The following is a 15,188-nucleotide window of genomic DNA, read 5'->3' as shown; positions in this document are numbered from 1 at the left end:
TTTGTTAATGAACACGTTGGGACAATTACAAAATGGACAACGACATATTTACCTGGAATTTTTCCAATTTCTGCGGACAAATGTTTATATTTTTTTGTTTGGTTCCCCTTCTCTGGATATTTAACTCTCTCCACCATTTAATTCGACAACCATAGGTGTCTGTGCTAGTGTACTGTCTCAAACACGTGGTGAGTACAGCTAGCGTCCCCACCACTGAGTCGAACCGGGTTATGTCTACGCTTTGATAGTTTCCTAACTTTTTTGTTCACAGAATTCTATTTCTTTGTTAATCTCCTTAAATATTTTCAATTACAAAACACACTATCAATCCAAATATATACTTTATTACTTTTTTCTAATTTTTTGCCCATTTGCCGATGTGTTCTTGTCCGCAACGTGAAACTAAGTGAAAGATGGTTTTGCACAAGATTTCACCAAAGGTACCCTTACCATATTTCCGTCCGTTAGGACCAATCATGTTCCTATGCGGTACGATATCGTACTGGGTATAAAATGTATTATTCCCAATAAACACAAACGTTTGAAAAATGCTAAATTTCAACAATTTTTCAAACATTTTTTCAAAGGATTAGGGTAATATTCAAGTTGAGAAATTGTTGAGAAAATCGCGTTCTCAACAAAAAACAGACATTACCCTCAACAGTGAAATTCAACACATTAACAATAATATCTCAAGTGTTATCCTCAAATTGAAATGCATCGCTACTCAATAATTTGTCAAACAATTTTCGATGCGAGTCAAATTCAAAATTAACATCGTTGCAAATACTTTTCAAGCTAAATTTGTATGAATGATATCCCCACTTCAAATTGAAAGTCAAAGCCAAAATTCTATGAATTTTGTATAATTTATTCATTTTCATCAAAATAAAATATATAAAGGGTGATTTGTTAAGAGCTTGATAACTTAAAAAAAAAAAAAAAAAAAACGCATAAAATTTGCAAAATCTCATCGGTTCTTTATTTGAAACGTTAGATTGGTCCATGACATTTACTTTTTGAAGATAATTTCATTTAAATGTTGACCGCGGCTGCGTCTTAGGTGGTCCATTCGGAAAGTCCAATTTTGGGCAACTTTTTCGAGCATTTCGGCCGGAATAGCCCGAATTTCTTCGGAAATGTTGTCCTCCAAAGCTGGAATAGTTGCTGGCTTATTTCTGTAGACTTTAGACTTGACGTAGCCCCACAAAAAATAGTCTAAAGGCGTCAAATCGCATGATCTTGGTGGCCAACTTACCGGTCCATTTCTTGAGATGAATTGTTCTCCGAAGTTTTCCCTCAAAATGGCCATAGAATCGCGAGCTGTGTGGCATGTAGCGCCATCTTGTTGAAACCACATGTCAACCAAGTTCAGTTCTTCCATTTTTGGCAACAAAAAGTTTGTTAGCATCGAACGATAGCGATCGCCATTCACCGTAACGTTGCGTCCAACAGCATCTTTGAAAAAATACGGTCCAATGATTCCACCAGCGTACAAACCACACCAAACAGTGCATTTTTCGGGATGCATGGGCAGTTCTTGAACGGCTTCTGGTTGCTCTTCACTCCAAATGCGGCAATTTTGCTTATTTACGTAGCCATTCAACCAGAAATGAGCCTCATCGCTGAACAATATTTGTCGATAAAAAAGCGGATTTTCTGCCACTGATTTTGGTAATAAAATTCAATGATTTGCAAGCGTTGCTCGTTAGTAAGTCTATTCATGATGAAATGTCAAAGCATACTGAGCATCTTTCTCTTTGACACCATGTCTGAAATCCCACGTGATCTGTCAAATACTAATGCATGAAAATCCTAACCTCAAAAGAATCACCCTTTAATAATACACTACACTACACAATACCACTACAATACCAATTGATAAATAATAATCTTATTAAACATATCAACAAATAAGAACAAAAAAAAAAAACAAACAACAAAACTTTAAATATCTTAAACATTATTAGTAAACACTTTTGCATTGATAATTCGATTTCCTTCCTTTTGGTGTCATAGAACAGCATTAACATTTATTAACATGCGGGCAATTTGAAATTAGGAACGTACTGGACCGCGTGTTAGAATTGATTTCCAGCAGAACGAATTCACAAAATATCCATTTTAAACTGATAATAGCATATGAATTAAACTGACGATATGATGCACATTTTCATCCAGAAGTTGTTAATTTCAACAATTTGTTGTTTTTAACAATTTTAATTGGTTGCACTTGTAATGTTTCTGGAAACTTTTTCTTGTCGCTAAGCCACTCATTTTTCATTGGCCAGCTTCTTAATGTTTGCAAGAATGTAGCATCCAAAGATTTTAGTTATCTGCAAAGAGATTTAAATTTAGTGACTTCTCTAAAGTGTAGATTATCCCTGTGCCATATCATGTGTGTGTTTCTGTCAGCGTTCCTTGTTTGTTTACATTCGTCACATTGGTTACGCTTGTTATAAAGGTATGAAATATCAAATATTCGTCTTTGCAATTTTCATAAATTTCACATTTCCTTTTCTACACAGGTATATGGAAGTGTTCTCGTAAAATTTTTTTTTAATTATGATGTCTATTTACCCTGGACAAAAAAATCAATGAAACCAATTTTGTTGTTCAAATTGTTCCATAGATGTTATTTCGTACCTGTTGTGCAAAGCAAACTTCCACATTATGTTTGGGTCATTTGGACGAATTTTCGTGTAAAAAATAGAAATGATTTTGTTTAAGTTCCAGAGAGGAAAGATAGATAAAAAGGAATAGTTTATGTTGCCGTCTGTGATGTAATTATGCCTATTCAATAATGGACTGGTTACAAAGGTAAGTTATGTAAAGAAATGTTGTGGTTTTTGTTTTTATTTTATGTTGTGAATGTTACTGCCTTGACCAATTTTCATAAATGTCCCTTTTTATTTTTATACAGGTACAAGGAATTTTCTTGCTGGCGAACATTCAGCAATTGATGTCTGTCTAGTGTCTATTGGCAATTATCATGGATAAAACGGGTTGATTTCATTGTTCCAAGTGTGAATTGTTCTACCTGATGCATTCTTGTGTGTGGCTATAGACAATATATACCTAATTGTTGTGGCCCAACTAATATTACAAGGAATTTGGTTTGGATTGGCAAATGTGTATGGACTATGGCTATGGAATTTATTTATGTACCTGGTTTAAAATCTTTGCATTGTAAATAGATACGTATTTTTGAAAATCATTTAGATACAGCAATTTCTAATAATTTTTCTATTTGCAGGTATATCATGTTCGTTTCCTTTAATGACACGTGTTTCTCACAATTTAGGGACTATTTTCGTGTGGCTTGTGTGAAATGGTTGTTAAAGATGTCTATGGCATAATTTACGAACATACTGTGTGGAAATTCACGTAAAAAGGTTAAACAGTAGGACAATGATTATTCTCATATAAATGAAACTAAAAGCGATTTTGGATATTATCTGATGACTTGATTACAACAATGCATTATTAATGTTGGAAATAAGAGACAATACTTTTCTTCTACAATACGGCTAAGATAAGTTCTCTTCTTTATGCATTTCATATTAATTTTGGCAAATACTAATTTATTCTTTTTCTTCTTTTCTTACAGGTTTATGAAAAATGTCTAATTGAACTAAAGCCGTTTTCTCTTTTTTTCAAAGGTGCTGCGTCAACAAAACAAAAAGGATTGGATATATTTCTTTGAACGTTGAATGCCGAAATTTAAATTTTACATTGAAGCTTTGAAGGCCGATCATATAGATCTTGTCGGTAAGAATTATTATCAGTTATATGTATATATTGTTCTATACCCTTAAATGCTGTGCGTGTATGACCCCGATATACTGTCCTTTTAGTGTTTCCACTTCGTATTGGCAATTTCCAATTGCCTTTCGAATTCGGCACTTTAGCCAAGGTCTACATAATTTTGCATTTATCCCCTTTAAGAAATTGCTTTGCACGAATTTTTTCCTAAAGACTTCTTGTCCTTCATGAAATGTCGTAAAGCGGCTTCTCCTGTTATAAGACCTGACATTTCGCTCATATGCTTCGTGTAATTTTTTCTTAATCTTTTTGTGCAAGATTTGCATCTGGTCCGCTTTAGGTAAAATCATTGTCTCACCATCCTCCAGAGCATTCAATTTCCTTAAGATTTTATAGGCATCAGCATGTGTTATCATCTGATATCCTGTGAGAGCAAAATAGGGTGATGTACCTGTTGACGAATGTATGGTGGATCGTAAGGAACACTCTATTTTCGAAATATTTTCATCCCATTTGGAATGATCTGTTTTCAGATAACACCTAATGCTGCTTAAAATCGTTTGATTCACTCGCTCACTTGCATTTGCCTGTGGGGAGTGAATTGGTGAACGAATATGTCGTATGCCAAACATTCTCAACAGATCTTGAAATGAATCTGATAAGAATTGTTTTCCATTATCGGAGTGTATGAATTCAGGTACTCCGAATTTATGGAAAACTTCTTCTACCAGGAATTTATTTACAGATTTTGTTATGGCTTTGTTCATAGCCTTTAATAAAACAAATTTGGGTTTGTGATCGAATACTATAAAAAGAAAGGCTTTACCAGATTTCGTCCGTGGGTAAGGTCCTAAAAAATCAATGTAGATTTTCTGAAATGGTCTTTGTGTGACAAATTCATAACCCATAGGAGGTCTTAACGTCTGTTTTGGATGTTTCACTTCCTTGCAAACATCACATTTCAAACATCACATCTCTTATTTGGGTGACCATTGATGGCCAATAAAAATGTTGCCTAACATTTTCCAATGTCTTTGCCATGCCACTATGAATAGTATTTTCATCGTGCGATTTCACAATTATCCCCTCGGTCAATTCCTGTGGAGGCCAAATTCGCCAACAACTGCCTTCTGACTCAACTTCATCTCGATTAAATCTAACTCTTTTATACACAATTCCATCACAGACTTTCAAGTCGGGTAGTCGGTTTTGGTTTTGTTCAATAGTATCCATAAGAGATAGATAATCCTCACTTTTAAAAGCCTCTGATTCGAAATTGATTATGCCATTATCCTCCACTAAAAGTTCATCTATGCTCAACCAGACAACATATCCTGGACTATATTCTTGGTTCCTTTTCTATGTTCAATAGAAAATTTGTAACCTTGCAATTTCAAGTCCATAAGTTCCACATACTGTCTAAAACGCTTAATTGCCAGAATAACGGCTAAATATTCCTTTTCAGTTGTTGAGTAATTACGTTGGACATTGTTTAATTTCTTCGAAAAAAAATTCGATGGGATACTCACCATCATTATCGTCTTTTTGAAAAAGCACTGCACCAACACCAACGTTTGAAGCATCGCACTGAATATAGAACGGTCGCTCAAAATCTGGGGTCGTCAGAACAGGACTCGAAACTAAACAAATTTTCAACTTCTCGAATGATTCTAATGCCTCAAGTGTCAATATAAATATAGGCGATTTTTTTAAAGTGTCCGTGAGAGGTGCTGTGAGGGTAGAGAATTCGTGGATGACTCGTCTATACCATCCCACAGTCCCTAAAAACTTTCTTACGTCTTTCTGGCTCCTCGGTGGCTTTATGTTTGTTATGGCTTCTACTTTTGAAGGATCAGGTTTCAATTTACCTGCTCCGACAATATAGCCAAGGTATTTCAATTCGCGATAACAAAATTTCGATTTTTCCTGTTAATGGTCAAACCTGCGGCTGTCAACTTATTCCCTAAAACATTCAACATTTCCATGTGTACCTGGAAGTTCGGTGACACACCCAATAGATCGTCTAGGTACACAAACACACGGTCTCTCAACTCTGAAGGAATCACTTTATCCATAAGTCGGCACATTCGTTGCGCAGCGTTGCACAGCCATTGGTAATGTGGCCTGCCTTGGACTGTGAACGCTGTCAACGGCCGACTTGATTCCTCCAGAGGAATCTGCCAAAATGCGTCCTTCAGATCTATGGCGGAAATGTAAAATGTGTCACCAAGTCTAGCCAATAAACCATCTATGTTTGGTAAAGGATATGCATCCTTTCGAGTTACTTTGTTTAACTCCCTCGCGTCCAAACATAAACGATTTTTATTGGGTTTAATCACTAATGTCACTCTATTATTCCATTCTGCATTCTTTGCTACTTCGATCACATCTAATTCGATCATTCGATCCAATTCCTCATATAAAAGTTTTTGTACGGCCGGACTAACTGGAAAATATCTCATTTTCTTTGGGGTTGCATTTCCAACGTCTATGTAGTGTTTTTCCAAGTTAGTTTTGCCAAGACCAAATTTCGAGTAGCACCGGAATGAGAGTTTGACCTTCTCCAAAATCCTATTTTGTTCATGAGTCAGTTCATGCATGTTGTTGTTCTCCTCGGGAGACTCAATTTCACAAATGGAGCTGTTATCCATTATTATCTTTATTCCTAACTTTTGCCACAAATCATATCCTATTATTAAACTTTGTTTTAAATGTGGAACCAAATAAAAAATCATATCTTCCACTTTTGCAATTGCAACGGTGTAATTGGTTTTGGTACAAAAGGCGAATATTGTTGAGGCATATCTAGTGTATTATAACCTGGTTGTTGCGGTCGAGGATAAGAAGGATACGTTGAAGGCAAAGTTTGATTTGGTGTATTGTGAAATGACGAATGAAAATTGGGTCGTTGTTGTCCCTGACGTGGGCCGTTATCCACCTGTCCATATGCCAATATATTCTGTCTCTGATTATAATTATCAAATGAAAGATTTCCCTGTGAATCAATAGAATTCCTAATAGCCTGTGGTATCATAACTGCGAGTCTGTCTTCTAACATACGCATCATGTCAGCCTGTGCAGCTTTTTTTTTTTTTTTTTGATAAAAAAATGAAATGTTAAAGATTAATATAATAGTTAAATATTTCAATAAATTATATGAGGGGTTTTGTACATATGATTTTGATAAAGATTTTTGTCAACCTTTGTCAAACCTTTAATTTTACAAACGTCGAAGATATTACGGTGCCCCAAGTTGTCCAGGAAAAAATTAGGGGAATGTTGGAAGGACGAATGGGAGTTTTCGCGGAACCAGACGAGACTCTTCCATATAATACTAATGTCATAGCTACTATTCGTACAGAAAATGAAGAACCAATATATTCAAAATTGTATCCATACCAAATGGGGGTATCGGATTTTGTACATTCGGAAACAAAAGCTATGTTAAGAGCCGGTATAATTCGACCCTCTCGGTCACCTTATAACAATCCCGTATGGATTGTAGATAAAAAAGGGACCGATGAACAGGGCAATACAAAAAAAAAACGATTGGTTATACACCCTCATAAAAAATCGCTTCTGTAACATATACTCCCAAACATATTTTGCTTCAAGCATATACATTTTTGGGTATTGCCCAAACATTTATATGTTTGATCTCTTCCAATATATAATATGTTTGAAAGCATATTGGTCTATATAATAAAAGTTTGGGTAGTCTAAGTTCCAAACATTTTGTATTTTTGCATCCAAATTCAATAATGTTGTCTTCCAAAAAACAATATGTTATTTTGTGAACATATAATATGTTTGGAAGCATTTTGCACCCAAAAATATTATATGCTTAAAAAAATTCTCCCAAACAATATTGTGCTCAAAATTTTATTTATTTATTTATATATTTACAATCATAATGAATTATGAAAATAAACAGGTAATATAGGTGCTAACAACATAGGTTTTCGACCTGAATGCTCAAAATTTTGTTTCTGCCTAATTGTATATTCCCCCACATCTTTCTCACTTCCACGACATTTTTTAGTTCTTAGCACCTTTTTTCTGTAATACAAACATTGTAGAAGAAATTATTCATTTTTTTTATTTTAATTTTACCTTTTGCCGGACGGGGATTCGAACAGCGGACCACACAGTTTGTAAGGATCAAAGAAGTAGCTGATCAATTGCCCAAGGAAAAATAAAATGTTAATTTTGTAATAACAAGCAACAACCACCAACTTAATTCAATATCGCTCCCTGTTAAATATCGCTCCAAGCTACTAAACACATGTATGTTTATAAGCCATTTCTAAATTAATATATGTTTGCATCCAAGCATATTATATTTACAAACATATTATGTCCCAAACATAATATGTTCTAACATATTAACATATATGTCCCAAACATGTTATGCTAGTGTATGAACATTATATGCTTGCACTCAAAAATATTGTGTTTAAAAATTTGTGTTCCAAACATATAATGTCTATAGCCAAACATATGAAAAACAGTCTTTTTCATCGGTGTAGACTTTAGAAAGCTCAATCAAAAGACAATAGACAACACATATCCCATTCCCAATGTTGTTTTCATTTTGGCAAACTTAGGAAAGGCAAAATACTTTACTACATTCGATTTAAAATCAGGTTTTCATCAAATATTGCTCTCTGAAAATGACAGGGAAAAAACAGCCTTCTCAGTGGGAAATGCAAAGTATGAATTTTGTAGACTTGCCTTTGGGTTGAAGAACGCACCTAGTATTTTTCAAAGAGCAATTGACGATGTGCTCAGGGAACAAATAGGGAAATCATGTTACGTTTACGTTGATGACGTAATTATATTTTCGGAAAACATGAATGACCACATAAAACATATAGCATGGGTTCTGGATAAGTTGTATGAAGCCAATATGAGGGTATCGCGGGAAAAATCAATTTTTTTCAAGGAAAGCGTTGAATATTTAGGGTTCTTAGTTTCACGTGGAGGCATAAGAACATGCCCTGATAAGGTAAAAGCCATTCGTAACTATGAGTTACCTACTACGTTATTCAAAGTCAGGTCATTCCTTGGACTAGCAAGCTACTATAGGTGTTTCATTAAGGACTTTGCTTCTATAGCAAAGCCTATAACTGATATCCTGAAAGGCGAAAATGGCAAGGTAAGCGCTGGGCAATCAAAAAAAAAAATACAGATCAAGTTTGACGAAAACCAGCGTCAGGCGTTCGAAAAACTTAAGGAAGTACTTTCATCTGAGAATGTGATGTTACAATACCCCGATTATCGGGAATTAACTTTTGCAACCAACGAAAGAGAGCTATTGGCCATAGTTTGGGCCCTAAAGAATCTCAGGAATTATCTATATGGCGTAACAAATTTGAATATTTTCACGGATCACCAGCCTCTGACATTTGCCGTCTCGGATCGCAATCCGAACGCTAAAATTAAACGTTGGAAGGCTTTCATCGATGAGCACAATGCAAACATTTTTTACAAACCCGGAAAAGAAAACTACGTAGCTGACGCGTTGTCCCGACAGCATATTAATGCCTTAGAAGAGGACACACAGTCAGATATTGCTACGGTGCACAGTGAATTGTCGCTCACTTACACAATTGAAAAGACAGACAAACCTGTAAATTGTTTTCGGAACCAAATAATAATAGAAAAAAGTGGAAGTGACATGGTAAGAACTATCATGTTCGGAAACAAAACTAGACATCTCGTGTATTTCTGAGATAGAGAGACACTCATTCACAGAGTATCTGATGTTATCAAAATCGATGTAGTCAATGCGATTTTTTGTGATTTTTCAATACTGGCACTCATTCAACACAAACTGGTAGAAGCATTCCCGGCAACTACATTTCGTTACACCGACCGCATGGTAACTGATATTTTCGACAGAAACGAACAAAAAGAAATTACAGTCCTGGAACACAATAGGGCACATAGAGCCGCACAGGAAAATGTGAAACAAATTCTGCAAGACTATTTTTTCCCAAAAATGACTACCATAGCAAATGAGGTCGTTTCAAACTGTAAAATATGTCAAAAAGCAAAATATGATCGACACCCGCAGAAGCAAATCCTTGGTAAAACGCTCATTCCTTCATACACGGGTGAAAAATTGCATATTGATATATTTTCAACTGACAAGAAATACTTTCTCACCTGTATAGATAAATTCTCAAAATTTGCTATCGTCCAAAACATCGCTTCTAGAACAATAATAGACGTGAAAGTTGCAATTTTACAACTTATGAATTTCTACTCGAGAACAAAGACAATATATTGTGACAATGAACGATCTATTAACTCGGAAACGATCAAATCACTTTTACAAAACCAGTTCAATGTACAAATTTCTAATGCTCCACCCCTTCATAGTTGCTCAAATGGACAGGTAGAGAGATTTCATAGCACCTTGGTAGAAATCGCACGATGTCTCAAGATCGAAAGAAACATAGAAGACACAGTGGAATTAATATTTCTTGCAGCCATAGAATATAGCAGAACTATCCATTCAGTAACAGATAAACGACCCATTGATATAATTCATCCGTTAACCACTGAACTAAATACAGAAATTAAGGAAAAAATTATAAATGCGCAGAATATTCAGTTGCAAATGCTAAACCAGGCACGACAAAATAGAATTTTCAATGTAGGTGACAAAGTCCTCGTAAGGTCAAATAAGAGATTAGGAAATAAACTTACGAGTCTGTATACAGAAGAAACAGTGGAAGCAGACTTGGAGACCACAGTCTTAATAAAAGGGAGGGTGGTCCATAAAGATAATTTGAGGTAATTAACATTAAGTTTATTTTATTTTCTTTTCATTAGGATCTTGACAATGCTCTTTCTCGCCGTGTCGATATCGGCAAAAATGACAGACTACACAAACTCGAACTACATACCAATTATGGACGGATATGCCGTAATTTGGGAGGATTTCGAATACCTTAAACACTCAACAAATTTAACTATGTTGTAGTGTAAACGGTATTATATGTATGAATCAGCTGTTAAGTAGTTTGAGAATAATTGTATTTTTAATCAGCTGTTTAGTTATAAGTTTAGATCATATGTTATGTTTAAGGATTGTTGTTTATTTTTAAGGATAAATATGAAAAAAGAATTAGAAATTAGAAATACCGTTATTTAAGTATAAAAGATGAACAATTTTCAATAAAGTCAATCATTTAGTTTTGAAAGCCTAAACCGGCATTTTCATTTAAACCAAAGGAAAGACTTGAAGTGGCACTGAATCTGTGCCTGCAAGTAAATAAACAACATTTTCTGCCCGTGGCGTTTGTAAGCGCCGGCAAAAACCAATAGGCAGGCACAATAAATTCATAAACATTAAACATCATCCACAACACAAACAATTCAAATCCACAAACATTACATGGCGATCCTGCCCGCATCGGACCAAAAGCTGCTGCCAAAAGAGGAAGCTACTCCAGCTGCGTTGAACGTAGGCCCAAAGAAGCTATCCATCGAAAATTATTTGAAAAGACAGCAGCGAGCGGTAGAAGAAAAATTGACTCGGATACCACCGACACAAAAGCCAAAACATAGAAGAGGTGGACGAATTGTGCGTTTGCGTCGAGAGCTGGCTGCCTTGAAGGAAATAGTTAATGCTGATCCACCACCGTCTTGTCAACGATCTTGTGAAATATGGGAAAGAATTGATGCGATAGAAGCCGAAATGCCAAGAAAAAAACCAACAATGCAACGATACACACCATGAAAAACAAAGAAACACAACACTGATATACATTTTGTATATGTATTACATATATTTATTTATTTATTGAAATACAAAAATCACAATGAATTAAAATTTTCATTATTGTTATTCTTAGCACTCTGAAATAATTTAAAACCGGCAGAGATTTATTATAAAATTAAGTGAAATATTTGTAGAACACACGCGAATGCAAAAATGATCGTCATCAAAATACGAAAATAGAAGTAAAACGTCAAATATTATGAATGGTAATCGATTATCGAATACTAAATAATCGATTATAACGTAAAAGGGGGTTTACATTGGAAAGGGTTGTAAAATATTTGCTGTTCACACTTAAAGGTTGTCGTTCACATTGTAAAATTTTGCGTTCACACTTGAGTTTTGCATTCACCCTTGAATGTAAATTTGGGTTCACACATAAAATGTTGCATTCACATTTTAATGTTCACACTGGAATTATATATATTTGAATTTCTAATGGCCAGTTTCTCATCCTCCGATTAATTTTAACCGGTGGATAGACCTCCGGTTAGTAAAATTTTTGTATGGGATCAGCTGTTTTATCGACACGATAAATAATAACAAGACAATGAGAAACTGGCCCTAAGATTTTAAAGGAAGTCAAATAGTAGAAAAAGAAAAGTGTACAATATAATAGAAATAGTATGATAAGAACATTTGTATAGTAACAAAAAAGAGTATTGAAGAAAAAAAACGAATTAATGGAAAAGTTAAAAGAATATATAAAAGAATTAGAATCATTGAAGTCGAATTTAAAGAAAAGTAAAAATACAGTATTTTCTATAGATTATAAAGAATCTAAATTAAAAAGGATAAAGGTTTTACAAGATACGGTGGATGATACTGATTTCGATTGCAAGGAATTATCCGAGTTAAAAGTAGAATTTTATGAATTGAAAGAAAAAGTTTGGCTACTACTTGAACAAGTGAAAACAAAAGTTATAAAGGACATAAGAAATTTACCAACTATGGCTCAATTCGATATTTCTATGGTGGGTAAAACCCTACAAATATTCAAGGGCTCATTCAACAACTTGGAAGATTTTATAGCGCAGTCAGAATTACTGCATGACCTGTTAAGAAATGAGGATAAGGAGATATTCGTCAAGTATGTCTACAATTTCAAACTTACGGCTCAGGTAAGGAGCACTTTAGGCCGATCTAATAGACCGACAACCTTCGCGGCTTTGAAAAAAGCATTAGAAGACGCTTACCCTAATCCTAGGTCAATACAACAAATTTTAACAGAGTTAGGAAATACGAAACAGGGCAATTCTAGCATGACGTCATTTAGGGAGAAAATTTCGGAACTTAGTGATGAGCTCAGCAGGTTTGAAATAGGAAATTTATCAAATCCGACTCAGGACACTAAGGATGCCATTTACAAGGCAAATGAAAATATGGCCTTAAATGTTTTTATGAAGGGTGTAAATTCGGAATTTAAACCGATATTATTGGCTAACATGCCGTCTTCACTAGCTGAGGCTACGCAAAGGTGTTTGACAGCTGAGAAAAGCTTAGGTATGGAGACGAGACAAGTTTTTCCGGTTCATAGGTCTAGTGGAAGTCATACCTACCACAGGAATAGATACGAAGAAAACAATAGAACCGACACGAGATACGATAACCGAAACAACAGATACGGTAACACACATTACACTTATGGCCAGTTTCTCATCCTCCGATTAATTTTAACCGGTGGATAGACCTCCGGTTAGTAAAATTTTTGTATGGGATCAGCTGTTTTATCGACACGATAAATAATAACAAGACAATGAGAAACTGGCCCTTACAATAATAGACGCAATGACACTAACGATTACCGCAGTGGTAACAGACACAATGTGAGCATACGAGGAAATCAAAGAGGAAACTCTCGCCATATTAATCGGCAAATTCATAATAATTATACCACATATTCTAATGGAAATGGCAATAACAGTAATAACAATAATGTTGGAAGTCGCAATTTTGGTGGCAGAGGCCGCACATATACGAACAGTAGTGGAAGAAACTATCGAGCTTTTCCTTGTGCGTGTGAACAGGAAAACTCCGATGGCCGGATGACGCAGGATGTCATCCAAGAGGCCCAAAATTAAAAATATTTAACATCGAATTGAAAACAAATGCTTATGTAACACTAAAATGCTCAAGTAAGGTGTTAACATTTATGATAGATACTGGCGCAGATATTTCTGTATGTAAAGTTCAACATTTTATGAGGATAAATACACGAGACACAGCATTATACCAGCACACGGGGTTGTTCATGTTAAACTACTGAACTCCACTGATAAGAATGTAACTATAAATGATATTGATTGTGAGTTGAATCCTCTAAGTGATTATCATATCTGCCACACTACTACTAGCAAATACGAAAATAACAACACTAGACTGGACACTTTATTGGAATCGTTGGATATTGGAACAAGTGATCCAGAAGCTAGAGAGTCGATAATACATGTTTTTAGAGAATTTCAAGATATTTTCCATTTACCTGGTGAGAAGCTTAGTGTAAACAATTTTTATACACAACGCATTGAAACTTCTGATTCCACTCCGGTTTACATAAAGAACTACAGACTCCCACAGACACAAATGGAAGAAATTAACGAACAAGTTGCACAACTTTTGGAAGACGACATAATTGAAGATTCTGTCAGTCCTTACAATTCACCATTATTGGTTGTACCAAAGAAATCTACAGATGGGCAAAAGAAATGGCGTTTGGTTGTTGATTTTAGGAAACTCAACGACAGAATAGTAAATGATAAGTTTCCATTAACCCGGATTGAAGACGTTTTAGACAGACTAGGAAGAGCTAAGTATTTCTCAACACTTGATATGACAAGCTCGTTCCACCAAATAAATCTTCACAGCGAATCACGTCCACTCACAGCTTTCTCAACTGGAAATGGCCATTATAAATTCAAACGTTTACCGTTTGGTTTGAAAATTTCGTCAAATAGTTTCCAAAGAATGCTAACAGTTGCCTTAAGTGGTTTGGATGCATCCGCTTTTCTTTATGTGGATGACATCATCGTTTTTGGATGTAGTCTCTGTCTTTAGGTCTTTAATAAGACACATTTTACAGTTCAAAATTTAATATACTACAATGTAATGTTGAACATTTTTTCGGAATCTTCCGAACATATCTGGAATATATGTAAAAACAAAAAAAAAAACTTTGGTCGTGGCAGGGATCGAACCCACGACCCTTGGCATGCATTTCGAAGATTGAGAAAATTCAACCTTAAATTAAATGCAAACAAATGCAGTTTTTTGAAGCCGGAGGTAGTCTATTTGGGACATCTCATAACGGATAAAGGAGTGAAGACTGATCCAGCTAAAGATCAAGTACCAAATAACGCTGATGAAGTCAGACGATTTGTAGCCTTTTGTAATTATTATAGGCGCTTTATACCGAACTTTGCCGATAAAGCAAAATGCTTGAATATGCTTTTGAAAAAGAATCAGAAATTCGAATGGACTTTACAGTGCCAAAATGCAATTGAAACTTTAAAAACAAAAGACGCATCTAATTATGCTTTGGGAGCAGTTCTGTCTCAAGGAGTAATTGGCAGCGATTTACCAACTTCATACGCCAGCGCTACTCTATCAAAACATGATTTAAATAAACCAG

General features: G+C 35.1%; 1 long non-coding RNA gene across 1 annotated transcript; it reads left to right on the top strand.

Annotated features, from left to right (window-relative positions):
* Nucleotides 1-2,597: 2,597 nt before the first annotated feature.
* Nucleotides 2,598-10,855, top strand: LOC142234259 (uncharacterized). The gene is made up of 3 exons (XR_012721599.1): nt 2,598-2,820; nt 2,924-3,771; nt 10,609-10,855. It is a non-coding gene; the product is annotated as an uncharacterized LOC142234259 (long non-coding RNA).
* The last annotated feature ends 4,333 nt before the right edge of the window (nt 10,856-15,188 follow it).

Source organism: Haematobia irritans, chromosome 4 (assembly GCF_050003625.1).
Source record: "Haematobia irritans isolate KBUSLIRL chromosome 4, ASM5000362v1, whole genome shotgun sequence".
Lineage (NCBI taxonomy): Eukaryota > Metazoa > Arthropoda > Insecta > Diptera > Muscidae > Haematobia > Haematobia irritans.
The sequence above is the reverse complement of the archived record's forward strand: the minus strand, read 5'-3'. Positions and strand labels throughout refer to the sequence as shown.